This window comes from Lissotriton helveticus, chromosome 3_2 (genome assembly GCF_964261635.1).
Source record: "Lissotriton helveticus chromosome 3_2, aLisHel1.1, whole genome shotgun sequence".
Taxonomy (NCBI): domain Eukaryota; kingdom Metazoa; phylum Chordata; class Amphibia; order Caudata; family Salamandridae; genus Lissotriton; species Lissotriton helveticus.
The window spans coordinates 494,646,724-494,674,400 of NC_136062.1; the positions used below are offsets into that span (position 1 = coordinate 494,646,724).

The window sequence follows — 27,677 nt, forward strand, 5'->3', positions numbered from 1 at the left end:
CAGAGGGTCAGGGGGCCGGCGTGGCTTCACCGGCGCGTGGGGAAAGGGCAAGTCCCTGTTCGGGCGCCATTCTGTGGTATATAAATAAATAATACCGGATCTAGGTTTGACTAGGCATAGCAATAACAGATAGCTCAATAAATAAGAGTCAAGATTCGAGGTAGTAGGAGTTTGCAGGTTTAATACAGCATAAGGACAGGAACAGGACAACCTGCACAGGAATAGGATGGCAGGGCCCGGCAGCTGCCGGGGCTGGATCTGGGATGAGCGCGCTAGCATTTAATAGCAATACACAAGCATATATAGTAAAACAGTTGCATTACAGTACATATGATAGGCGGAGCAGTGGGTGGAGCAAAGGGTGTGACGCGTAGCAGTCGCGAAAGATAAGGGTGAAAGTGGGTGTAACAGGGCGTATACATAGACAGGTGATGCAAACGTAGCAGAATATGTCATGAATGGGGCGGAAACATGGAGGGGGCTACCTAAGGAGCCGGGACCTCTAACCTGATGGTGCGCGCAAACTGACAATGACGTGTTACTAGGAGAAGCTGGGGGCTATGAACTCTGTGCTAGGAGTAGAGACTGAAGTCTGGAGAGTCAGGGCGACATGTACCTAAACAGTATCTAGTATCTGATGTTTAGAGAACATGTTGATATAAACTAAGAGTCAGGAGGGGAGAGGCTAACGGACTCTAAGACTGGAGCATGCATTATTCTACATGTAGTGCGTGATGAAGAATATTAAATGACCATTAAATGCAGTATTTCTCTTACATGGAGACGTAAAGGCTAGACAATGACGGAAACTATTGATACGATTCGGTAGCTTAGGAATGCAGAGAAGGAGGGCTGGACTGATAACTAGAATCATAACATACTCTTGGCAGACTCGTAGGCAGAGCCAGGCTGAGCCGGGCACTGTGAGGCAGGAAGTAAGTGAAGGGTCGAGGATACAGGTGGGGGCTGTATCGCTCCTCAGCGAGGCTCAGGAGACAGGAGCTGAGAATCCGGTTTCTGGGCCCTTTTGAGGCCTAGAAACGGGGACTTTACAATGAAATAACGTGCACACTGAGAAACGTGGCAACGTGACTTTACATAGGCCTGATATTCGTAGTATTCACGAGGACTGGAAACAGGCATACTAGAGATGGACACAACTGTAATTGCGTCATTAATCGAACAGAGGGAATACATATGCATATTAATCATGTACACATAACATATGATGGAGGACGCGTAGGGACACAGAACATGGCAAAATTTACTTTTCCACAACAGGCACGCTGTTTGGAAGGTAGGCTGTAGCCTTCTGCAGGGGTGCGGGGTGGGACGGGTGGGTGGGGTCTTTCAGATGTTTCTTTTTTGGTTCTATGGCCCTTTTCTATCCCTTTATAGAGATGCCGCTTCTGTCCTCGCTTCTCTGGCATGAGTGGGTTGGGGTCTGTTGCTATGCCACTTTTCTCAGTTTCGGTGTTTCCGTCGCGACTGCCATACCCTTCTTCTCGCCAGCTCTCTACTTTCTTCTGTATTATTGGCCGCGGGATGCTTGGCCCGGGGTGGCGCCCTTCTTGCAAGATTGTGTTTCTCCTTTTATATTTCCTTTCTTTGTTCCTCCTTCTTCCCCTTTCCCTGTTTTTGCCCTTATTGGTTCCCTTCCCTCAGTTTCCCCCCTATTTTTCCCCCTTTTCCCTCCCCCCTCTCCTTCCCTTCCCCCCCCCCTTTTTTTTCCCCAGGCTAGTATGGCGAGTAGGTTTGGATCGTGCAGTTTATCCGCTCCCCTTGCATTTGTTCGCGTGTTATTGGGTGGGGGGCATGAGATGCTGGTAGTACCTGTATGCTTATCTAATATATTTTGCGTTTGTTTTGTGCTGCGATCGACTCGTGTCTTCACATCCTCCCCCCCTACCCCCCCCTTCCCATTTTGGCGTGGGTGTAGTCTGTTTTTTGGTTTTTTTTTCTTTGTCGTGTTTTTATGTGTCTGCCATAAGCCTTGTCCCCTCATTATAAAATGGGCCTCATTGTTCCTGATATGGGGCCGTTAATATTGCTTGTCCTTTCCTTAGCACTGTTTCAAATATGTTTGCCTGCCTGTCAGCTGGCCTTGTGCCGCTTATTCTGACTTTTGATCATTTAATTGACTTGTGGCCAGCCGGATTGGTTGTGGGCCCACGCATGTATATCCTGTTGATGTAAATAAAGGTTTTAAAAAAAAAAACCAAAAAAAAAAAAACTATGGCCAAACAATGTATACAGGAAATCGTATGACAGCTACATGATGATCGATTGTGTCAAATCTGAGAGATTAAGATCACAGACGCATTTATGGCACGGCCTTTTCGCAAAGAAGTATTGACTACAATTCCCAGAATTCAATGCATATTCCTCGCGTTCAAGTACCGCGAGGATACGTCTTTCCGCACCCGCGAAAAAATAACAAACAAGATGAGCAGAACTCAGCTGAGACAACAGAGGTAGACCCCAATGTCTAGAAATTATGATAACGCTGGCTGCAGTCTTTAAGCATTTTAATTGTGCCCCTGTAACGTCGAGTAGAACCCACAACATTTGGCAACAGGTTAGACAGCAAAACAATAGCCGCTCTTTAAGGATTTACAAGCTCCGGAGGTAAATAGTTCTGCCGTTCGCTTGCCTATAATACGTCATCCCCTGTAATTCGTTAAGAGTTTTGTATCAGTAGCTGTTGGAAATGGGATCCCCGGCTGGCCAGGGCTTTCGCCAAAGTCAGTCAGAGACCACCACACCCAAGTCAGGGCAAGGGAGTTACACGCCAAGATAACCCCTACTCACCCTCTAGGTAACGTGGCGCGAGCAGCAAGGCTAAACTTGGAGGCGATGTAGGCTAAGTATTTGCGCACGCACCCCGGCAACAACAACCAAAGGCCCACCACAAAGGAAACTCCACACAAGGTTATATAAAAATAGCCTTTGTATTACACCAAAACACATTAGATAAAACACACACTTTACAATGTGCCAGGGGCATGGGCAGAATTTACAGGGGATATGTACAAGACAGGGCCACCTGGACCACTGTCAGGAATCAGAAGTAACACTTTCAGAAATAATACTTTTGCATGTAAAATCACTGTAGCACACAATAAAAATAGGGCACACAACCAGTCACTACTGGTAACAGGACCTCACTAGCACCACCTGTACTAGGGAGAAAACAACCACCTATGTATCACAATACCTGTAGGGGTGTAAGAGTAAAACACATGATGCAATGCTTAACATTCATTCAGAGGTGTATAACAATAACAATGGCGCCAAACTCACAAGTCACCACCTGTGACTGTCCATAGGCAGGAACACCAGAACTGTCCCAATGTCAGGGGGCCTAAACGTGGCAGTTGCCCACAAAGTGCTGGGCAACTGGTGCAATGCTGGTGGGGACAACGTTGGAGCCTCTCAGGCTCTGGACAAAGCACTTGTGTCCCCCAAGAGCCTCGTGGCTCTAAACAAACAGAATGGCCCCCTGAGCCTCTCTAGGCTCGAAATCAATAATGGCCGCCGTTGGAGTCCCCCTCCTGGGGACTCGAAGCAAAATTGGGGCACCTAGAGCCTCTCTGGGGCTCTTAAAATAATAGTGGGCACTTTGGAGCCTCTCGGGCTCAACTAACAAATTATGCCCCCTGAGCCTCTCGGGCTCTCAACAGACAAAGGTGCGGCTTTCTGTGGCGGTGGGGCCCCTCACGGGGGACCCGAGAATACGCGGGGCGCCTCTGTTGGGAGTCCCCCCCCTCTGGGGGACTCTAGATGCCGCAATTACCCTGAAGCCCTCGTGGCTTCACAATCACAATGAGCGCGAGATCGCACTACAAGGGGGGGGGGGCGGACACCTACAATGTGTCCCGGCGCCCCTCCCTTCTCCTCTGCCCCACTCACCGGGTCGGGCGGCGGCTCTGCTTCTTCTTCTCTCCCCGGGGCTCTCCCTCGCTTTGGGAGCCTGGGGGGACACGGAAAGACGCCGGCTTCTGGCTTCACTCTCTGTCCTGCCCCCGGCCTGCCTGACTTCCGGGTCGCGGCTGCGGGGGCGGGACTTCCGTCGGCGAGCTCCCTGATTGGCCGGCCGGCCAACCACTTCCGGGTCGTCGCGGGCAGCGCGGCGGCCCGTTTTCGGCACTTCCAGGCGGGGGGTGAGTTTACCGGGCTCCCGAGTTAAATTCTAGAAACAGCGGCAATTCACCGGGGCAATGCCGGGTGGGCACCGGCTTTCTTAAATAAACACTCCAATCGAGGTGGGCACTCGATCTGGCCACCACGAGCAGGGTGGGCACCTGCACAGCAATTGGCGCGCTCCCAAGCGCTAGGGGGTCGCAATAAAGCGCGCTCAGCGCTACAAGCAAAACGAAACGCTCCCAGGCGCTAGGAAAATCAGGAAGCGCTCACCAGCGCTAGGGACAACAAAGTCCAGCAAAAAGTCCTTCCAGGGGGGGGCAGGGGGGCAAGGCTGGGCCCAGAGCCAGCACACTGGGTCTCCAGGCAGGGAGACACCCCAAGTGGCGGTCCTCTGGCCCAGCAGCAGCAGCAACAGCCCCCTCAGGATCCTAGAAGAGAACAACATCTGTGGGGACACAGCCCCATTTTTATACACCATTTCCCTTTGTCTGAGGGTGCAGAGTGGGGGCGGAACCAGTCACAGCTGGTTCTTGAGTACTCTGTTTACCTCCACCACCCTCTCTATTCACTGGCAGGGCTTGGGTCGTTAGACAAACCACAGGGGGGCGGAGCCAGCATTGTGTGGGGAAAACCCAGCCCATCCAGGACACAGGTACACTCCTCCCACACATCACTCATGCTAATCTCCCACTCACCACCGTGCAGACCCATCCAGACTTCCTGGAGCCTGGCATGCCAGCCAGCTCCAGCCAATCACACGCCAGCACCCTCACAGCACACGTACAGCCATGTCTAGAAATGGCGCTTCGCTACTAGACACATACATGCTGCATACACCATCTCGCAGCATTCACTCTCACGAGTTCACACATACCAGACTCAAGCCTGTACACCCCACGCATCAGGAACTACCAGGGACACATACATTCCCCATGCATTCCTATGGGCGGGCAGGCCTAGCTCAGCACATGCACTCAGAGTGCGCACGCACTTTCCACTGGGACACAGTGAAAGTGCGCAGAATCCAAAAATCACCATCTCCAGGTCACCATTTCAAGCAAAAAGTCTAGGGGTGAACCTGCCCTAAGGGCCAAAGTCCAACAGTAGCACGAAGAAAAAGATATATTCCCCCATCCAGGACCTCGCAACGCTAAGCAGAGCCCAAAACAATACGCGGAGCTTTAAACACTCACTATGTCCGGATAAAAATAGCTTTGCCGACCACGTAGACATAACACGGCGTTTCCGCTAATACATAAGGCATTTGCTTGAGCAGTTAGTGTTTATTATTCCCACACTCGACATTTTGGAAAAATTAGAAAGTTTGAGTTTAAGGACAAAATATCAAGACCAAAAGAAGCACATTCTGCCAATTTATGCTCAGCCCAGTTACTGGAAAGCAATAGAGTTTGTAGTTCTATAAATAATGCCAGCTTATAAACAGACAATTCTTTCAGCACGTGTGAGCAAAATTCATTGCCGCCATGGCACGATAGAAAAGCGGGCAAAGTCCGCCCGCCATCCTAATGGACCCCTATATCGTTACCCTGTCTCCCACGTCGACCACTGTTCTCTTCACGGCCCTCCTTTTATCATACAAGATCTTTCTTTTTTTCATCAACTCCTTTCTCTCTTTTCAGCCCTCCATACTGACCACCTTTTCATCCACTAAGGTTCTTTTGGTTATTACCCACAACGGAGTGACCTTCATGTTGGGGACCCTTCCTTTAAATAAACGAAATAGAGTTTCACCAGAGGATGAACAAGAAGTGAACCTATACTCGCTAACCTTCTTCCTCATTGCCAACTCCCAACTTTCACCACAAGCAACAGCTTGTTGCAGAGTCTCTTTAAGAACCTTTACAAACCTTTCCACCTCACCATTGCTTTGTGGATGGTACAGGGACGCCTTCTTATGCTTGATCCCCCTGGAACTCCGAAACTCTTCCAGGACTACGGTTGTGAACTGAACATCATAGTCTGACAAGAGTCACACTCCTCACCCCAGACAGTCTGCCAGGGCCGTAGAGCCACAACCCACTTCCGTATCCCATGGGAGACAAAGTCAATGCCTTTCTTGGAGAAGACCTTCCTAAGAGGTTTGTGGTCAGTAAGAATTCTGAACCTCTTCCCCACAAAATCTTTCTCAGCTTGCAAACCACCCAGAAAATACCCAGAGCTTATTTCTCCACAACAGAACAGTTGCATTCAGCACCCTCAAGGGCTAGAGACAAAAATAATTGTTTTAACCTCCCCATCAACCTCCTGCAAAAGAACTACTTCTAACCCTTTCAAGCTGGCATCAGTCATGAGATAAGATGCCTTTGTGGAGTCAAAACCTCCTAGACAAGGTGTTTCATTCAGACATGTCTTAATGCACTCAAACTCTTCCTCACAGCACTTGGACCAAACACATGTACTTCCCTTCAGGAGGAGAGACCTCAAACAAGAGCTTATTCCTGCGAAGTTCAGAACGAACTTGTGATAAAATTAAGTCATGCCCAGAAACTTTGTAAACTCTTCTTTGTTTAAAGGGGTGTAAAATTACAAAGGGTGTTTACCAATGACTCTTTGGATTTGATGCCTGCAGCGGACACAAAATGCTCTAGGTACTCTAATTCTTTGACATCAAATTTGCACTGGAGGGGCGTGGTTTGGGCACTGATGGAGGAGGCGGCGTGAGCAACTAGCTCCGTGCCCGATCCCCTCAATAATCCTGATAAATCGCAGCTGGTGCAGTTATAGCTACGGCAACGAATGCCGGAACGACTGGCGCAGCCAGCTGGCTCAATGTGATGGTTGACGAAGACCTAGAAATACCCTGAAACTGTGGGCGAAATCTCCGGCCGGGCCGACAAGGTGAAGGCAAGATGGCGGCGCAGATCGGCCGCCAGGACTGAGCTGCGGCGTCCTGGGCGATCTGAGCAGGTACACCCCCAGAGCATGACTGCAGGACTGGAGAACGCCGGGCGCCATTGCCCTCCTTGACAGGCTATCATGGCGCCTTGCTGCAGCGGTCACTGGCCCCGGGATAGAAGTGCTGCAGAACCGCAAGGTACCTCTGCAGTGGCGCTGGGCAAGAGGACGGCTAGGGGCGGCTTCCGGCAGTAGAGTGGAGCAGCGAAGGTTCTCCGCTGTACTGAGGGAGGAGGGCAACTCGTACGGTGGATGGAGGCTTCCCCTTTCCGCCAGGATAACAACCAATCTTGTGTGTGGGGGACGCTAAGGAGCCGCGGCACCGGTGACCGATGACTTATACCCCTAGCGGAGTGCACCGGGACCCACCGCGGAGTCTCCGACGTTGAGCGAGGGGGTGTGCGCTGCTTGCCGCCTGGAACGGCCGCCGATTGCAGGGTGAGCAGCGGGACCACAGCAGAGGTCCTACAAAGGAGGGGGCTGCGGAGCTCACCCGGGTGCCTCAGAGCTGGGAACGGGGACGGACCGCTGGCGCTGCACGGCCGGGATACCTAGGGCCAGCGACGGAGCGCTTGAGTGGCAGATGCAAACTGCATATCGCCTACCAGCAGGTAGCGGCGGAATACGAGCCCAGGCAGACCTGACATAAAACATTTGTTAGGGAGAAGTGGATTACGGGCACGGAAATTGATGGAGGGCCCTTGGTTTGCAGTGGACAGGAGCACAATAGAGGACATTGGGGTGTGAGGCCTTTGATGGACCACAGCCTGGTGGACGCTGTGCTTACAGAGGGCTGCCACGGGAGGGAACCGAACACGGACCTTCAGCTGGCGAGGCGAGTGCAGGCTACATGATCACCGGCCCTGGGGCCTTGCCGGAGGGAGGGACGCCCGGGCTGCACGAATAAGGGAGCCTTGAGCTAGGCATTGACATAAGTGGTGATCATACCGGGTGCTCTGTGTTGCACATACCATCTCTGCAGCGCGACAGTGTAATAGGCATTAGGAGAACACAAGCGGAAGACTCCGGGAACGGCCCACTGCCGTACTGTGCACATGCCCAGCAGGAACGACAGTGGCTGTGAGATAGGTGCGCTGGGGGACGCATATCTGAGGTGTGGTGCAGTGCTCCGTGGCTCATCATGAAACCGAAGGATCAGAAGGAGGGCGGGATGGACCGGGACGACGCTCGAGAGGACGGTGCGGAAACTGATGGCACGCTATCCGAGCGGAGAATGAACAAACGCCTAAGCAATAGCAGCCACAAAGGAATCACTGCATCAGGACATCACCCAAGTGGCGACGGGGCTGAGACTTCTGAGGGCGGACCATGCCAAGTTAGCGGACAGGGTCAAAGACAACAAAACAACCCTCCAAGAGTTGAAACCTGCGGTGGTGACAGTGGAACGCAAACTCGAAGATGCGCTGCAGCGACTGGCGACCCTAGAGAAGAGGGCCGAAGATTCCGAAAGTCGCAATCGGCGACACAACGTGCGGGTGGTAGGCCTGCCAGAAAAAATAGAGGGTACAGACATGATAGCTTATCTGGAGAACTGGTTTCGGACGCAAGTAGCCCTGGAGGGCCATTCTTCCTTCTTTACCCTCGAAAGGGCACACAGGGTACCCGCCAAACCGCCGTTGCAGGGCCGTCCCCCCCGACCTGTGGTGGCCAGAGTCTTCCATTATAAAGATAGGGACCTGTTGATTCAAACTGCGCGCTCCGTAGGGCCTTTTAAGGTGGAGAACAGTTCAGTCACTATCTTCCCGGACTACACTCAGGAGATACAGCGGCGCAAGGCCACGTACTTGTCTGTCAAGAAGGAGTTCAGAGACGAGGTGATCTAATATTCGCTGCTCTTTCCGGCCAAACTGAGGGTGATACTTGATGGTACAACGCAGTTTTTCTTGACGCCCGAAGATGCCTGGTCCTGGCTTGAATTGTACAGGGCGGGCACAGACCGTAAGAGCGGGGGAGGTCGAGGGCAGCCTAAACAACAGCGAATGCGCCAATCACAACGTATCCGCAAACGGAACAGAACCCAACAGGCCTTAAAGCTCACACAGCTGGCGGCTGATAGGCAGGGGGCTCTGGCGGCAACAGCAGCAATCACGGGATCGCAGAAGGAGGACTCGCGTAGGGGATCGGACACTGATGAGGAAAGGAGGCTATCGGGAACTGAAATTTCGGATGTCAACAGCACCAGGGGCCCGGAGGTGACGCCGAGATCGGCGGATGACTTGTAGTTGGCATGACCCTTCAGGAGGGCCGTTGTCGGCAGACTGAATATGGCAGAGCTGGGACAGATGGTAACACGTTCGAATGTTGTAGCTGTGTCACATTGCAGTGGTGGATTATGGGGCTGGGGCTGGGGCCGGAGTTGCCACCCGTCGGGGCTCGACCACCCCTCCATTGCCCTTAAGGCAACCTCTGGTAACTACTACAGGATAGTATTGTGTGAATGGTTGTGGTAGTTTGGATGGGGTCTGATGATGTGTTATTAGGTCCTGTTCTGGGGGGGGAGGGTTGGGGGAGTTATCCGGAGTGTTGAGGGTTTGGGGTTAGATGGCTCTGGTGTGGGCCGGCAAAGTTCGGAAGTAGAACCGTTGAGAGATTGTTACTATGGGCACGTTACCTGAACTGAAATGTATCACATGGAATGTGCGTGGATTACATACTATGTCCAGACGCCATAAGGTGCATGCATATTTGGTGCGACGTGGAATCCAGATAGCGTTCCTTCAGGAGACCCATCTTACCAAACAGGAATGTGCAGCGCTGCAGAAGCGATGGCGTGGCCAGGTATTTGGCACAGCCTAGTCTGCGTTTGCCTGGGGAACACTGATATGGGTGAGGGCGGGGATTCCTTTTCAGGCCACAAATAGTGTTATTGACCCGGAGGGCACATATGTAGTGGTGGAGGGGAGATTGTACGGACGAGATGTGGTAATCTGTAGTATTTATGCCCCGAACACTGACCAGCCCTGATTCTTGGATAAACTATCAGGGACTTTGGCACATTTCCTGGCGGGTCCGGTTATCTTGGGGGGAGACTTTAATTCGATCACAGATACGACGCGGGACAGATCACATCCACAACTGATTGAATCCCAGGTCCGCAGCATAGCGAAGCAGAGAGCAGATTGGCAGGATAGGTGGGGCTTGATTGATGTATGGTGAGGACACCACCCAGAGGACAGGGATTATTCTTTCATTTCCGCGCTTCATGAGCTGCATGTTCGAATGATACAATTTTATGTAGCACCTCGTTGGCATCACTAGCGACGCATTCTGAATACCTAGCTAGGACCATATCCGATCATAATCCCCAGCTGATATCTCTTCGGTGGAAGCATGGGAGGGCTGCGATCCCCACTTGGCGTCTACGTCCGGAAACCCTGGAAGATCAGGTCTTTAGCTCTGAAATCCGAGAAGGCATTGAACGCTATTTCAGGGTGAATAGGAACACGGCGAATGGGATGCATTCAAAGTAGTCGTGAGAGGGTTGTGCATTAGTAAACATTCGGGGAGAGGACAATGGTGTTAAGGGATGTTAAGAAAGCGGAAGAGGCACTGAGAGACATAGAGAGGCGGAGGCCGGAGCGGGAGGCACTGCAAGAGCAGCTTTCAGCAGCTAAGGAATTAGTGGCGGTGGAAACGGAGAGGTTAAGGAGCTATGATCACAAACAGTATTTGGCAAAGGTTCACGATGAAGGGGACAAGGTGGGTACGCTGTTGGCGCGGTTGGCGAGCCCGGTACTGGGAGGGAGCCCGGTCTTGAATGTGCGTATGGAGACAGGAGAACTGGTCCACTCCCAAGCTGCAATTGCCACGCGCTTCTTGGGCTATTACACTGCACTCTATCAGAGTCACTTAGAGGCGACAACGCTGGACATAGAAGACTTTTAAACGGGGAGTCTACTTCCGCACTTGGACGAAGAGGTAGCCGAAGAAATGGGTCAGGCTATTACCCTGTCTGAGATTAGGGGAGCGATCAAGCAGATGGCTAGGAACAAGATGCCAGGAGTGGACGGTCTCCCAATAGAATTTTATGTCAAATACATTGACATCCTGGCGCCCCACCTGGTGGAAGTATATAGTGAGGCGGTAGAGCAGGGCCGTTTGCCAAAATCCATAAGAGAGGCGCTAGTGGTCCCCTTGGTAAAACCTGGGAGAGAAAGTAGCAATGTGACCTCATATAGACCCCTGTCCATGTTGACAGTGGATTATAAAATTCTGAGCCGCATATTAGCCATGAGACTGCTGCCCCACATGACTGCACTAATCCACGAGGATCAAGTGGGGTTCATTCCGACAAGGAATACCTCGGACAATATCAGACGCCTAATACGAGTACTGGGGAATGCCTTTGACGTGGATTTGATGCCAGCCGTATTGTCGGTGGACATGGAAAAGGCATTTGATAGCTTGGAATGGGAATATCTGAATAAGGTGTTGGAGAAATTTGGTTTTGGTGAGCGATTTCGCCGCTGGACGAAAGTCCTAAACTCATTAGCTACGGCCAGGGTGCGACTGGGGTCTGAGATATCGGCAGAGTATCCGGTGCGAAGAGGAACACGTCAGGGGTGTTCACTTTTGCCCCTGTTGTTCGCATTGGCAGTCGAGCCATTGGCGGCCCGAGCACGGCTAGGGATAGCGTATAGGGGCCTCATATGTGGCGGTACCCCCCACTACATTTTGCTATATACTGATGATCTGTTGTTGTTCTTGGAGGACACGACAGTGGCGTTACAGTGGGCAGTACAAATGCTGTCGGAATTTGGACAGAGGTCGGGCCTTAAAGTGAATTGGACTAAAACCTGCTTGTTTCCGCTGCGGGCAGATGTGCCCGAACCGCACCTGGCGGCTGATCTGGTGTGGGAGTGTTCATGCTTTACCTATTTAGGAGTCCGGATTTATCATAGTGCGGATGACATACTAGAGGGGAACATAGGGCGCTGTATTCGTGCTCTGAAGGGCTGTGTGGCGTTCTGGGCAACCCTCCCCCTCTCGGTGATGGGGAGAGTAGCGTTGCTCAAGATGGTGGCCTTGCCCCGACGGCTTTATTATTTTCGTACCCTGCCAGTCTGGATCCCTCCCCGGTTTTTCAAGGAACTAAGGACGCTCACCATAGACTTTCTGTGGGGGCATGGACGACATAGGGTGGCTTTGGATACGTTGCTGAGGCCGAAGGCGGAGGGAGGACTGGCGGTACCTAACTTCGAACTTTATTATCTGGCGGCGCAACTGCAGATCCTGACGCAGAATGCAGCATGAGAATTTAGGGGCCCTGAGCAGAATCGAGGGACGGGCTTGCAGAGACATGTTCTCTCGTACATCGTCATTCAGCAACAACTGGACCTCCGGGACTTAACGCTGGAGGAGAAGACCCTGAGGTTGTGCTAGAATAAGAGCCAAAAAAGGGCGAGAGTGGCGCATCCATACGCACCTGAGATCCCGCTGGGCATGTTGACAGCATTGCCACATGGAGGGGACTGGTCCCCACTCATGGAGTGGGAAGAGAAGGGGCTGCATATGGTTGGCGACCTCTACGCTGACGGCGAGTTGTTACCCTTTCGGACGTTACAGGACCAATTTGGCCTTCAAGACGGGAGTTTCCTGTTGCACAGGACTGTCACAACAGCTATGCGGCAACACTGGAAGACCGGGCAGTCGGAGCCCAGACCACAATGGCTTGCCAATATGTGGTAATGGCAGCGGGAACGTTTAAGGCGGTTACGTGCCTACATTCTCGCATGTTACATGAGGGTTTGGAACCGCTCACGATCCTGAAACAAAAATGGGAGGAGAGCATGGGGAAGCCCATTCCGTACCCCACATGGGCTCACATCCTGAGACGAACGTGGAAGGGGTATAGGAATGCCAGATTTCAGCAAGTACATTTCTTTGTAGTGCACCGAGCTTACCTTCCCCAGGAAAGATCAGGAAATATTTCAGGGTGCGGGATGCAGCGTACCCCAGATGCTCGATGCCAGCTGTGGAACTTAATCACTTGTTGTGGGACTGTCCACAACTAGGGCTTTACTGGTCTGAGGTGGGGACGCTTCTTAACGAAGTCACTGATCGGCAGGTGGAGTTTGATAAGGCGGCTTGTCTGCTGCTTTGGTTTCCGCACACCAAAAAAACGAAGATCACTAGCAAATTCATTGATTTGGGTCTCATCCTAGCCCAGAGAGAAATAACATGGCATTGGAAGTCGAGGGAGGGTCCTATTGGTAGTAGATGGGCGAGCGAACTACAGAAATGGGCCCATAGTGAAGGTACCGTCAGGCTTAGACAGGCAGCTAGGACAGCGAATGAGAAGAGTCTAGAGATGGCACGAGCATGGGAAGGATTGGTGCGCACGCTGGGCGACTGCCTAGAGGCCAGAGAGGACTAAGGAGGGACAGTTTTAGATGGAATTCCAGGTGGTACATTCAAGTAAGAGTAGTGATCCCACGGATATATTCAGTCTACGAATAGATAGAGCAACATGGTGCCCACAGTAGTAGTTTGGGGGGAGGGTACGGGTGGGATAGAAGGGGGGCCTATAGCTGGTGCAAGAGGGGAATCCAAGTTCAATGTTGCGGATGCAGACAATAGTGTTGGAGGAATGGTTGCGGTGCCACCCCGTTTATGGGTTGGCACACCGCGTTCAGCTATCGTGAGAGGGTTACCCACATGGGCTAGATAGCTGGAGATAGGCTGTAGGTACCATATCAGCATTGGGGCCGGTTCTTTGTTGGAAGGGTGTATGGGGGGAACCAAAAAGCAGATACTGGATCATCCTGTCGCATTGGTGTCCTTATCATCTTTTTCCGTTCTTATGCTTGATGCTTACTAGCTACTGCCGCCCGTCCTCCGGGATGTGGGCTGAATGGCTGTGTGAGGCTTATTTGAGTGGGGTGCAGGACATGTATCAGAGCTGTGACACCCGGAACAACTGATTGTACATTATTTAAAATTCTGCAATAAAAACACAGTTTAAAAAAAATTACAAAAAAAAATAAAAACATCAAATTTGCACTGGTCAGCAATAAGGTCAGCATCGCGTAACTTCTTCAATACTGACCTCAGCCTCCCATCATGCTCCTCAAAATCCACACCAAAGATGAGCACATCATCTGGGTAGACCTTGACACCCTGAGGGCCTCCAAGAGTGCCCTTCATTGCCCTCTGAAACACTGAGGCCGCAGAAATCAGTCCAAAAGGCATTCTTAGAAATCTAAAGGTACCAAAGGGTGCTACAAAGGAGGTAAGGTCCTGGGAAGAGGAGTGAATGTTCTGAATGTTCTGAAGAGGAGTGAAGCCCGGCCTGGTGATAGGTGGCGGTCAAGTCCAAGGAATAAAAATGCCTTGCCCCCTCAAGAGAACACCAGTATTAAAGGGGAAACCCAATAAACCAACAGACATCTGGGTAAACAATACAAAGGGTAAAGAAGGTGATGGCTATGGAGCATTTACATATACTTTCTAGGATCAACTACCATTAATTATCTCTTCCTCAAAACAATTATTCTTGTGAGAAATGAATCTTGAGTTTCTTTAGCACTCATTCAACTAGTTTGAAATCCACAACTTTAAACTAATCAAAAAAAAAAAAAAGATCATAATTACTGGTTTATATACTTCATTTAATAAACCATTTCTTTCTTAAGGATTGATTATCTTTTCTTTTTTTGTTAATACTCTATTTAACATATATATGTTCAAAACTTTAACATATATATATATATATACACACATATATATACACACATATATACAATATACAAACAACCTATTATGTACAAACTAACACCAAAAATCCTAGAACCTTTTTCAGGGTTCTTTGCCCATACTAATATCAACAAGGATGTTTTCAATTAATTACAAAGGAACATTCCTAATAAACAGGTCACCAAAACAATAAGCGAAGGAGCATCTAAAGGTGTAATCCTTTTTTAACTTTTCCTTGTATGTGCGCTCCTTCCAATTTATTTCATGTGTTCAACAAAATTCTTTTGTAGGGGTGCCTTAAAAAAAACGCCGACGCATTTCAGCCTATCAAGATTTTAGGCATCATCAGGACTTGGGGCAAACAAGGCTGTGCCATCATATCCTGCATCCAACTGCAATCTTGGCATTAGGGTCTCCTCTCTATCCCAGTTGGGCCATAGTCAATACCTCCATCAACTGGGTCAAAGTCCACACTCTTCCCAGTTTGTTCGAGCCAGTATTTCTTTAACGCATAAGGAGTCGAATATCCTCCCGGGCCGCCAACCCAATAACCAGTGAGGCTCAGGCTCTAGTACCGCGATATATCAAATCATCGGTATTTCCCAAATCACCAGCATTTTAGTTATGTTGGGTAAAGGGTAATGATGAAAGTCTTAAAAAGAGTCCCCTCCGGGTAGATATCACACACAGCACATCATTTCATACCACACAACCTTTATACACCAGTAAGTTGAAAAAGAGCAAGGAGGAAATGTAATCACACAAATAAACAAAGATAAAAATATACAAATGTATTCAAAATTCATTAAAACCAAATAGGGCACAGTATAAAATATATTATATTTGAGTCTTGTATACCCTCTCTAATACATATAGTAATGTTAAAAAACAGACAAAATGTAACTAGACATTTTGAATACATTTGTATATTTGTATCTTTGTTTATTTGTTTGATTACATTTCCCCCTTGCTCTTTTTCAACTTACTGGTGTATAAAGGTTGTATGGGATGAAATGATGTGCTGTGTAAGCACAGAACCGACAATTCAGGAACATTTTCGAAATTATGGGCTTGACGATCAGATTAGCCTATTACAATTGGCTGTAGCCGGATGCAGCCATACATACCCGACTGAATCAGATTGGCCAGTGAATGAAAAGCCATGGTACACATTGAGAGATGCGACACAGAGATTAAAGGAAGAGGTCATGAAAACCTCTATTTTCCTAGACACTGCACACAGATTAATGGAGGGACTACTTAACACTTCGGTAAGGAATGAGATCATCCGTACTGCTCTCCTGCTTATAAGCAGGTATTGATGACACTGTTAATAAATCAGACAGGAAACACATTAGCTCAAGTGATTGAAGCAGTTCGTGAGTTGGGCGAACTGGGAGAATGGATGAAAACAGAAAGACCATCTAGATCTGAAGTCCGTACAGACAGTAACAGGTTGACTAGACGAGATTTATTAACAGCCCTAATGAAATACGGGGTGAGGAAAGAGGAAATAGATGGGGAACCTACTCCGAAGTTATGGAATATATATCGAAAAAGAGTTTTAAATAGAAAAGAAGGGAGCAGGAGAGTTAATGAACAGAGATATTCAGGGGGAAGTGATGACGAATTATACAGGAGAAGAAGGGAAGAATCCCCAGTATATAGAACACGATATGGGAGGGAAGAATCCTCAGAACGCAGGGCCATAAACGAGAGAGGTATATCTCCTGAATCAAGAATGAGAAACGAGAGAGGTAAATCCTCAGAACGTAGAATGAGAAATGAGAGAGGCAGATCTCCCGATCGAGGATCACAGAGTGGCAGGAATATGAGAAATTCATATTACGAAGAGAGAGTGTATGAGGAAGACGTAATTTCTAAATGCTACAAAAGATTATATCCTGATTTGTCCTGGCCGCAAGACAGGAACAAAAACAACTAGGAAATAGGTCAAGCTCCGGTACAGAATTCGGCTAGTAAACATCACAGACCCTATGTAGACATAGAGATTTTCTGGAGACATCGTAACATGCAACGGGCCCGAGCCCTAGTAGATACAGGAGCCACGTTGATATATGGAAGTCCCAAGAAATTTAGAGGACAGTATTTTACAATTACAGGATTCGGTGGTAAAGGGACCCCTGCGGTACAAACTAATCCTCAATTAAAGATCGGACAAATACCAAGAAAAGAATACAGTGTACTTGTTGTTCCCCTTTCTGAATATATTCTTGGAAGTGACATTTTAAAATGAATGACACTGCAGTGTAGTTCCTATTTTCCCAATAGGCTCTGCGCATTGGAATAACATAAACAGCAGTTTAGACGTAGGACTGAGGTCATCTAGGTCTCTACTGACTCTGTTAGACTTAATTAGGTTTGCCAGCTAGCTCAGAGGTCACTAGAAACGTTCTCGAATGTTCAGGAAGGAGTTAACTCTCCTGATTAGACAAGAAGGGATTCGTTTCTGACAACCGCATAAACATGACAACTTTGCTCCCTCAGAATAAAGAGTATTTCTATAGAGTCGTGTGAAAACAATAGACAGCTATTTCACTCAGTCAATCGTGCATGCTTAATTTCACCAGAGTGCAGAGAAATAGAGAGACGGGCGTTTTCTATAAAAGTTGTTATTTATTGAGCAGTCTTCTTTCTCATGCAAGAGAAGTGAGTTGCCACAATTGCAATACATATCATGAAGTAAAGTGCGTACAGTAAAAGTAGTATTATGAAATAATACTGTAAAAGCATTGATATGGTTTCTTAGCCATATGATACTTTAAAACGGATAAAATATATACATACATAAAAACATTGACTAACGTACTCAACTGGTGCTTCTAAGATACGCCTACCACGGTGTACCTGACCTAAGCCTAATACGTGGGAAGGAGTAAGTAAGTTGCAGTTTAAGTTAAGTTGGTTTTATGCCAAGAATCTGAATGAGTTTTAATCAGCTCCGTACCTTGGTTCTAGAGTGAAGGAGGTCTTGTATCTTTCTCTCAGGACTCGATCTCCCAGCAACCCGCAAGGGTGACTGGAAACACCGGAGCTGGAATTTCTCGGCAGGAGAAAAGCCAGCGTCTCTCTCAGTGCGTCAAATGGGAGGGTCGGCTTCCTTCAGCACTCGCATCAGCTGGGCGTCGGGCTAGTAGATAGCCGCTCTGCTCCAAACCACCGTGTGTTTGCTTAAGGCAACGTTGGTATATTTATACCTGAAAGGTGCCGAGTTTGACGTAAGGTTGGACATAAGACGTCACTAAGAACTAACAGTTCTTTCTGGACTCCAGGAGTTTTTGTGCAAATCAAAACAAAAGCTGGGGTAATTCCCGGGCTGCTGGAGGCTTGGTTTATTTAAAGAACGCGTTGTACTTTCTAGGAGTCTATGGGAGTAGCCTTGCCGTATTTGGACTGCATGGGCTATTACTAAATATGGATATGATTCTTATGCCTTTATAAGGATATGTTTTGTTATAACCACATAAGGGCATGAATCAGGAATATTTAATTAGGGTCCTAGATACATTCACAACAGGAGAGTTAATAAACAAGATCATGAACAGAGATATTCAGGGGGAAGTGATGACGAATTATACAGGGTAAGAAGGGAAGAATCCCCAGTATATAGAACACGCTATGGGAGGGAAGAATCCTCAGAACGCAGGGCCATAAACGAGAGAGGTAGATCTCCTGAACCAAGAATGAGAAACGAGAGAGGTAAATCCTCAGAACGTAGAATGAGAAATGAGAGAGGCAGATCTCCCGATCGAGGATCACAGAGTGGCAGGAATATGAGAAATTCATGTTACGAAGAGAGAGTGTATGAGGAAGACGTACTTTCTAAACGCTACAAAACTTTATATCCTGATTTGTCCAGGCCGCAGGACACGAACAAAAACGACTAGGAAATAGGTCAAGCTCCGGTACAGAATTGGGCTCGTAAAGATCACAGACCCTATGTAGACATAGAGATTTTCTGGAGACATCGTAACATGCAACGGGCCCAAGCCCCAGTAGATACAGGAGTGGAGGCCACGTTGATATATGGTAGTCCCAAGAAATTTAGAGGACAGTATTTTACAATTACAGGATTCGGTGGTAAAGAGACCCCTGCAGTACAAACTAATCCCCAATGAAAGATTGGACAAATACCACGAAAAGAATACAGTGTACTTGTTGCGCCCCTTTCTGAATATATTATTAGAAATTACATTTTAAAAGAAATGACATTATGTTTAGACGATGGATATTACCACTTTGGAACAAAACGCTATATGTCAGCTAATACTGTGAGAGTAGGTCGCTTGAAAATTCCTCCTGTAAAGGTGCCTCAGGCAACTAAGGTAATCTCAATGAAACAGTACAGAATTCCAGGTGGGCATGATGAGATCAGTGCTACTATGCAAGACGTGATGGATGCCGGGGTTGTGGTTCCGATTACTTCTGCATGGAACAATCCTGTGTGGCCGGTGTGCAAAGTGTTAACTCATGGAGCATGACAGTTGATTACCATGAATTGAACAAGCATACACCGTCTTTGACTGTTGCTGTCCCTGACACTGTTACTTTAATTGAGAGAATTCAGAAACATCCAGGGACTTGGTACGCAACTATTGATATTGCCAATGCTTTCTTTTCCATTGCCAGAGCTCCTGAATGTCAGGAACAATTCAGTTTTTCATGGGGTGGCAGACAAATGACATTTCCAAGTTCGCCACAAGGTTATTTACACAGTCCGACATTATGTCACCGGCTGATGGCAGAACATTTAGATGAGGTACCGATAATTTCTGGTGTACACATTTGTCATTATATTGATGATATACTGATACAAGGTGAAACACAGGAACAAGTTCAGACACAATTAGACCAAATTGTAACTCATGGGTAATTAATCCGGATAAATTACAAGGTCCAGCACAGAGTGTGAAATTTCGAGGTATTCAGTGGCACCAGGGAAATCGAGAGGTGATTCCACAAGTGAGACAGAAGATTAAAGAGTTTGCAATACCCCGAAACAGGAAAGAGACTCAGAGCTTTATCGGCTTGTTTGGGTTTTGGAGACAACACATTCCCCATTTGAGTCAGATTCTGGCCCCTTTGTACAAAATTACCAGGAAGAAAAACATGTTTGAGTGGGGTGAGCCACAGCAGACAGCATTTGAATTGGCGAAAGAGGCTATTCAGCATGCTATATATTTGTGGCCAATACGTGATGGCGATGTCGATTTTAATGTGACTGTACAAGGTTCATATGCAAATTGGAGTTTATGGCAAAAACAAGGTAAGACAAAAGTACCCCTAGGTTCTGGACTATGAAATTGCCTGACGCCGGTGAGCGTTATACACCTTTTGAGAAACAGTTACTTGCATGTTATTGGGCTTTCGTTGATACTGAACAGTTAACTTTGGGACACAATGTTAATCTGAGACCTGAGATTCCAAATATGCAATGGGTTGTGAGCTCGCCTAAAACTCATAGAATTGGACATGCACAGGAAGCCAGTGTGATTAAGTGGAAGTGGTACATTCAAGATAGGGCTCAAGTGGGTCCTAAGGGCACCGTGATGTTTCATGAGCAGGTGGCGCAGGCGCCAATAGAGGAGACTGATGTGGAGCACAACGTACCTATAGTACAGGAATGCCCTGTTAGGTGGGGGAAGCCGTTTAGCGACCTCTCCGTGGAGGAGAGGAAGCATGCATGGTTTACGGATGGTTCAGCCAGGTATGTTGGAGCAAAGAGACAATGGAAGGCGGTATCCTATAACCCCACTACCCAGAAATTGTTGAGTACAACTGGTGAAGGAAAGAGTAGTAAGTTTGCTGAACTTTAAGCTGTTTATGAGGCTTGGAAACAAGAATTACCGGGAGTTTGCCATATTTACACTGATTCCTGGTCGACTGCTAATGGATTGGTGACTTGGCTTCACACATGGCATGCCCACAACTGGTCGATTAACACTAAGGAGTTATGGGGAAAAGAATTGTGGAAAGAAATGTAAGATATGCTTCCTCAGAGTACTGTAACTGTTTTTCATGTTGATGCACACTCTGTTGTTGATTCATTTGATAGATTGTTTAACCTCATTGCAGACGAAAATGCTAAGATCTCTGAGGCAGAGGTGGAAACGCAGGATTCTAACTTGGTTGGATTGGCAAGATGGGCCCACCAAAAGTGTGGGCACTTCGGAGAGAAGACAACTAGCAGGTGGGCAACAGATAGAGGCATACATCTCTCCCATGATTTAAATAAAACAGTAATTTTGCAATGCCCTATTTGCCAACATTCCCGACCACGTGAGGTACCACAGATAGTGAGAGGTCAATTGCACCGAGGTAAGTTACCAGCACAGATTTGGCAGATAGATTACATAGGTCCCTTGCCAACATGTAGAGGTTGTCAATACAGTGGTTGATACGTTTTATGGATATTTGGTCGCATCTCCCTACAAATGCGCTACTCGGGCAAATACACTGAAAACTTTAGATTTGATTGCTCTATATTATGGGGTCTCTTTACAAATTCATTCAGACAATGCTACACATTTTAAAGGAAGGATGGTACAGGTATATTGTGCTCAGCGCAATATCGAATGGGTCTTTCACATTCCCTATCACCCACAGGCTTCAGGCCTCATCGAGAGGATGAACAGCCTTTTAAAAGATCAATTGAAAAGACTGTCCGATGGTTCTTTGCACAATTGGAGAGTTCACCTGAATGATGCTTTACAGATTCTTAACAATAGACCTGTATATGATTCGGAGACACCTATTATGCAAATGTTGTCCCCTTCTGTGAGTGTTCAACCCCATACAGCAGGGCCTACCATTGTTTATTGGGAAATTACTCCTGGAGCGTTGGCTCCACACAGAGCGACTCCTGAATCTGCTGGTCTTGACCTTTGCACTTTGAAATCTCATGTATTAAAGAAAAGAGACATTGTCCTTATCAAAACTGGAATTGGTGTCCAAATACCAACGGAACACTTTGGTCTGATCGCTCCACGCTCTGGACTAGCGCTGAAAGACATCCAGGTGCTGGGCGGTGTGATCAATTCTGACTATCAAGGTAAAATTAAAATAGTTTTGTTGAGCAGTGGCAATCTAGATTTGACAGTTCAACCTGGTGATTGAGTTGCCCAGTTGGTTATAGTGCCAGTTCTTGGAGGGGTGGTGAGGAAAGGGACTGCCCCAACCCTCCTAACTGTACGTGGAGAAGAAGGGTTTGGCTCAACTGATAAAAACCCAGGAGCTAGAGTGTGGGTGCAGTCGCCTAATAATCCACCTGAACCACGGGCAGTGAGAACACCATTTTGATTATGAAACCGGGACTGGAAAAGTGGGACTATGTTCCTGCTGACAAATGTTACCTTCGAGAATGAATAATGCCTGTTTTTGACCTGTTTTCTTTAGATCATTGGATGGATTGTCGCTGCGGGATGTGTCGTCGCTGGACTCCTTTCGGCATGGTGCATTTGGGGCCGAGATGGGCCGTGGAGGATCAACAGCGAGACGATCATCAGAGAACGCAGGACGGATTCGACACTTTCTGATACAACGTACATCTGGGAAAATTTGGCTCACACGCTTCTTCGGAGCTCCCATTTCTGTATGACGAATAAGAAAAGTGTCCGTGATATCTTGTCGACGTGCCTTGTTTCAGTTCCAACTCCGACAACAGTCCTACTTCGGACTTTCAACGTTACAGACATTGATAACAATGATGATATTGACATGGTAAAGAGTCGGCTGTCGGTATGTGACTATTGAGCCTCTTGCACAGTGTTACCTGATCTTGACCTGCCACAAACTTTTACAATTACCACTTATAACATTACGGAAGGTGACAGTTGCTTTGAATTTATGTGCAATCCACTATTGATCTGCAAATGAATTCAATCTAAATTGGAGAATGTTTCCATGCTTTCTCGACATATACAGATTTTGTGTTTTAATCGTAAACCCCATATGTGCCTTTCAGTTCGTAACTCTACGTCCTGTAAAACGACGATTCTTTCAGTTAGCTATTATAGACATGTTCTATTACCAAATGGTTGGTTATTTTCTTGCGGGAATTTATCTTAGTCCTTTATTCCTGCGGACATTTCCAGTGGATCTTGCGCCTTAGCCAGATTCAACCTGGCTATGTTTCCCTTGTTACCTTCTATGCAAATGCAGACTGTTCGTGAGGCACCACTTTTGGATGGACATTATGAATTCGATTTGCATTTATTATCTAAAACTGAGTATGTCACCCTGGCTGCTTCAATTGTCGGACTCCCGGGACTTTCCATTTACAATTCCGGGGCTATTAGTAAATTAGCGTGTCTCATGGTCAAATCCATTAACCACACTTCAACTGCCTTATCAGAAATTTTATTAGACGCACAGGGTGAGCGCCAGGCTATTTTGCAGAATAGAGCTGCCCTTGATTTTCTTCTTTTGAAGCATGATTATGGGTGCTCTGATTTTGAGGGTCTTTGTTGTTTTAGTTTGTCAGACCATTCCAAATCTAGCTATTCCCACATTAATGCTCTGCATAATTTGTCCATGGAAGTTCGTCAAAATTTGAATCAAGGGTGGTTTGATTGGCTTTTTGGGTGGTTACCTAATTTTAATTTTCTACGTTCTATCTTGGGTGGTGTGCTCTTGGTGATTTCTTTTCTTATTGCTATATGTTGTTGTATCCAATGTGTACCCAATTTCTTGAATTTGTTTCGACCTGGTACCCTATCTAGGTCTGTTATTTATGTTACATATTATTCTAGTAATGATTTGCGTTCTGTTTAATGTTTATATACATTTGTTGGAATTGGACAATGGTCATGGGTGGAATGTAGTGATCGAGCCATTTTTATGGATAATTGGCTCGGTTATAACCATTGCCCACTACCATCTCAGTATATTTTGTTCTAATATAGTGCTAAGTACGTTCGCATAATATAGATTAGCTGTAAATAGGACTTGATAATGTTCTTTCTATGCCTGACTATATCTTGCTTAAAGGCAGGGCTTACCTATTGGCTTTAGCATACTCTGATGACATCTTGCATATTAATTTGGGCTCTTTGCGGGAATCGTGGCCTATGCTTGAGCGACTCCATTTTCTAAGCTATCGCCATCTTCGAAGCCTTTCTGGGTGAGGAGTCATGTTTTACTTCTCACTTGTTTTTCGCACTTCGTATACTAGTAGGAATCGGTTTACATTGAAGGAATGTGCTCACTTTGCCTCAAAGTCATAACCGACGCCTAGCTAGCTGAAGCTGTGACCTTAGCGCGGGGTGGTACAGGAATCTGATGAGAACAGGGGGTGAGGCTTGCTAGAAGTTTTGAAAAAACTTTTCCACTTGTACTTAAGGGGGAGTTCGGTTCTGGATCTCTGGTAGTTCATCACAGTACAGACGTGTAGCTGTGACGGTGGAGCAGAGAATCCTGATTCGGCTGGAGAAACGGACTCCCCTCCGGCAAAGTGGAAGCGGGATGTGTAGAAACTTGGTGAGGTGTTCCACTAACTCTTATTTCCTAACTCTTCTTATCTAACTATCGTCTCCTATTTTCAGGTTGAGTGCTGATTTGGTCCAAGTACTGTAGCCTCGGAAGGATGGTAAGTTTCCCTTCCTGTAGGTAGTTGTTGAAGGTTGGGCTCCGTTCTTATCCAGGGAAACCAAAACCAGTAAGTAATCCACCCAGAGGCATTGTTAGGAGGGGCATGCGTTGTTTATACAGTCCCGCCTGGGTGGGCTTTGTTGCGTTGTTTTACCGAGTGGCCCTTGTTTGAGTTGTTTCCCGGGTTGTTCGCGTACCTGAAGTGTACCTAAAGTACATGCAATCAGTTTATAAAAGAAAGCAGCTAGGCTGGGGTCCTGGATAGCAGGGCCCCAGTCAGACTAAGTCGAACACAGTGAAACATCAGCTAAAAATGGGGGTAACTATAAGAAGCAGATCCTACTCTACTACACTCTTGACTTTTGGCTATGGTCAGCACTTCTTGAAGCGACGCCATGTCTTTTTGCCACAGGGCATCTCTTGTTTTGTCGAGGACTCACCCCAACATGAACTGATCTCTTAAGCGCTCCTCTAACCTGCACCACAATTGCACATGGAAGCCAATTTGCACAAGGTAGTTATGGACTGTTCGACTGACTCATACTGCCTTTGCATCCTTCTCTCAGAGTGATATTGTTAAAGGACAGTACTCACTTTGGGGAGCTAGTGCAAGTCCAACTTTTTGAAGCAGATCTCATATTCATTAACCCCTTAGCTGCGGTGGCTATTCCGCCGCAGTGCTAAGGGGGAGGTGGGGCTGCGCGGTGCTCCCATGCTCGTGACGGAACCACTCCGTCACGAGCCTTGGGAGGGCTGTGCTTGTGACGGAACGGTTCCGTCAAGGCCCCGCCTACCCAATAGAATCCTCAGCGCAGGCGCGGAATTCGCGTCGCACAGGCACGTCGAGCGGGCCGTGACGGAACCGCTCCGTCACCAGCACAGCCCACCGAGGCTTGTGATGGAACGGTTCCGTCACAAGCATGCAAAGGGTTAAGAGTGTCAGAGTCACTATCAGAGAGCTCAGGAAGGTGTTCAAAGAATTCTTATCCCTCAGAGCCCAAACAATGCATTAAAAATGCGGCTTTCCTCTCTGCGCTTAAGGAAGTGCCACAGACACAAGCAAAATGTGTGAAAATCTTCTTCCACTTCAGCCACGATAGAGGAGGAACTCCTGGAGATGTCAACAAGAAGGGAGTGGCAGTGGCATTTTGTATGATGTATGTACTAGGTTTTGACCCGGTTACTACTTAAGGGTGAACTTCAGTGATCTGCATACAGTGCGCAATATCCACAAACCTTATAAGCTGTGCGTATCAGCGAAACTGCATGAAACTTCAGCAATTAAAATTTAGGCCAATGCGTGCTGTCCCAGAAACTGTATTTACTGTGCGCATCAGTGAAACCATCAGCCCGATTACTGATGGCACATACTTATACAGGGAGGAGTCACTTTAGTCTGGTGCTCGATTACATGTGTAGATGTGAGTCTGGTGGTGCCTGATAACTGAAAGGCACAAATTTGTTTACATACAATTTCATATATGTCTGATTTTTTATTCCTATTACAGCGCCTTCTACCTTGAGAAGGCCCATCCTAGACCAGTGTGTGGACAAAACCCATGCGGACAAATCAAGCACAAATGGATTGGGACATGGTCTAGAGACACTAACAACAAATCCTACATCAAACCTCACATTTAACTGACGGAGAGTAAAGAGCGATATAATGAGAAAAAGTAGCCTGGAGAATTGCAGCAAATTAAAGAACATTTTAAAAACACTAATAAAGAACTACAGATAAAGGTTTGAGGCCGCCATAATTAATGCCCTAGACCCTATTGCACTATTGGGTATTTAAGAGGGTAAATATCCAGGAGAGGGCAGCGCCCGCCCCTTGGTACTCAGATAGTCTCAAAAGAGAGAAGGCCTCCTGTTGGTCCAAAGAGAGAAAATGGAGGAAATCCAAGTTGGAGCAGTATGAATCCTTAAATAGCTGTAATTCAGCTAAGAGATCCTACCTAGGCCCACGCATCATGGAAGCTAAAACTCATCGCAGGAGCTTTTCACTATTTTAAAGGAGTTCCCGAATCCCATGGTCAACAATCCGATCCCAGCACCTACTCAGGCCCTATGTGAGAGCATAAGGAGCCCCTTTACCAGTACAATTGACGCGATTTATCGTGCTTTTGGCCTTGAGGAAGGCGTTCACGGCATAGCTCCCCTTCAGGAAGACCGAAGCTCTTCGAGCTTAGAATTCTTTTTTAATGTCACGGGTGAAGAAGTTAGTCCTTACTAACACTAGTGAAATCATTGGCACTCCTCCAGACGCCTTCACATGTCAGCCCCCACCCACCCATGTGGCCTGAGCGTCCTGCAAACACCCCCACAAATATTGCTGTGTGGAATTCATTCAAATCTTTTGAAGAAATTACCATACTAAAAATCCTGTCAAACCACTTCAGTGATCCACTTCCTTCAAATCTCTTCATTGAGATTAAAACCCCTCTTCTCCCACTCTGGATCAAAATAGTAAACGATTCATTAATTCATGGCAGTATAGCAGACTGCCTCAAGTCTAGACAGATAAACGCCATTCTTAGAAAACCCACCGCAGAGCACACTGATCTAAATAACTTCCGTCCTGTCTCCAGCATCCCAACTCTTTCAAAGCTCCTCCCTCAACTCAGCCGCAAGGCTTATTACTGGATTTAAATGTAATAACCACATCACACCTTACTTGAAATCACTAAACTGGCTCCCTTACGAGGCAAGAATTACATTTTCAATTGCCTGCATGACACACAAAGCCACACACTCCAGCACCCGATGCACATTGCACAAACACGTTGTCTTTTCTGTTGAAACTGCAGAAATTCAAGAAGAAAACGTACAATCAAGCCTTCTCTGGCATTGACCCGAGAATCTGGAATTTGCTATCATCTGAAATCCGAATTAACTCTTCACCTGATCTTTAAAAAAATAAGAGAAAGTGCTACTGATGAACAAATTCTTGCTTTAGCTCCCTTGATACTGTTGTTGCGATGGTCATTATTGTTTATTATTGCCTGTCTTACCTGTGTCTCTGCGGGCGTCTCCTCCGTTGGAGGGAAGGAGCATCACCCCACTTAAATGCCCCCAGAAAAGCCCCAGAGACGAAAAATACCATGATAATGAAGATAATTATTTACCATTTCATTTTTCATCAACCCGGTCAGACTCAGGAAGGGGTGTGGCCTGGTGAGTGGCAGCAGTGGTGGGCTTCCTGTGCACTAGTTTATAGTGCGCATGTCCCTTTGGCCAGCCATCTACCGACAAGCAACCTGAAATAAGCACTATAAACCTCTCAACTC

The 27,677-nt window shown here is 47.3% G+C and overlaps 1 protein-coding gene across 1 annotated transcript in view; it reads right to left on the minus strand.

Annotated features, from left to right (window-relative positions):
- LOC144826100 (uncharacterized) overlaps positions 1–27,677 on the minus strand; it is a 229,305-nt gene that overhangs the window by 23,253 nt on the left and 178,375 nt on the right.